Source organism: Habropoda laboriosa, unplaced genomic scaffold, assembly GCF_001263275.1.
Source record: "Habropoda laboriosa isolate 0110345459 unplaced genomic scaffold, ASM126327v1 scaffold36, whole genome shotgun sequence".
NCBI classification, from domain to species: Eukaryota; Metazoa; Arthropoda; class Insecta; order Hymenoptera; family Apidae; genus Habropoda; species Habropoda laboriosa.
The window spans coordinates 1,244,109-1,245,706 of NW_017100155.1; positions in this window are offsets into that span (position 1 = coordinate 1,244,109).

Here is a 1,598-nt window from a genome sequence, read left to right on the forward strand (position 1 = left end):
CTTCCTTTTTTCTAACACTTCCGCCTCTTACAGAGATCACGGTCTTTGAAATTGTTGCGACAGCCGTCTCTTCTACTCTTCGAACTATCAAGGTCCGATGAACTTCGACCTTGTCTTATTGAAAATAATTGATTTTCACCGCTTTCTTGGAAACACTCAGTCTCTCTGATAGTGATACGACCGTTTCTTTCGCCACGATAAGGCTCTTTGTATTGTTGGAAAATGTTTCACGTTTGAAGGAGCGTTTTAGAATTTGTTGCTTCTATCGGGGAAGTTTGTAAACTGGTATACTGATAATTGATGATTTGTTGTTTATGATAGTAACGATCGATAAATTATTAAGGAATATTCTTGTTCGATGCTTGAGTCAGTTGAATAAATATGATCGTGACTAACCATGTGATCAATATTTGACGTTCCAAGTGAAATCGTCGCTGATAAATAATCAATTCTTCTTATGAAAGTTTGTTTTATTTCTTCTTCACTTTTGGAGAAATCGTCGAATCTTTGTGTGAAGAGAACAGCTTGGTTCTATTGTTAACCCTCTTCTTATTCGATCACTTGATATTTGGGCAAAACTGCAGTTTACGTTGTAAACTCGATTTTTTAATAAAAGTTTGTTTTATATTCTCTTCGCTGTTTAAGAAACCTCCGACTTTTTGTATAAAGAAAACAGGTTGTTTCAATTTTAAACCCTTTTCTCATCCGATCACCGAGTATTTAGGATAATTACTCAGGTGATCGATGCAATATTTGCTGTTTCAAATAAAATCGTCGCTGGTAATTCTTCACAAAAACTCACGTTCACACTATAAACTCAATTTTTTAATAATACAATATTTAATAATTTTTCAATAATTTCGTTTCCTGTTCACTGTTAAAAAAAATCCTCGAATTTTTCTCATCCCTTTTCTCATTCACTTAACATTTCATCCGGTAACTCATAAAGAACGATACGAGTAACGAAGAAATATCTGTGAGATTCGATTTTGATGTTGTTTTATAAAATTCAAAACGAAGGCACTTTTTATTCATGAAGCTATTCGTCCTGTTGCAATCGTCGCCTCCTGCGGTTTCCTCTCGCGACGTGAACGAGAGGGCGACTCTTTCGTGAACTCTTTTCGTCTAGCTAGCCCAACGACTGTTCGTCGACTGACGAAGTTCGTCGACGCGTTACTCCCCTTTTACGACGAGTACACGAGGCCTCCTTATCTGCCACTTCTTCATTTAACTCTCTCGCTTCCTACGCCGCTGCCTTTTTTCCCGGCTCTTTCGTATTCCGCCCTCTCTCTCTCTTGCTCGAGCACCACTGCCGTCGAGGAATCGTAATTAATTAATCTCTCTTTGGGGATCATTGTTAGGCCGATGAGCATCGATCAAGTGTAATCGAGCGAAATGATACTCGCGTCGAGTGTGTTGGTTAGCCGCCGTGAGAATTTTCGGATCCTCCTGGTATACACCTTGCAGGACCCCTTTGTTTCCCTCGTAGCAAAAACGTTTGGTCTGTTCTTTTGTTACTTTATTGCTCTTTGTTGTTCGATACTAGTGTCTTATCTGCGTTTTCCTTCGTCCTTTTTTTTTTGTTTATGGTTCTTTTT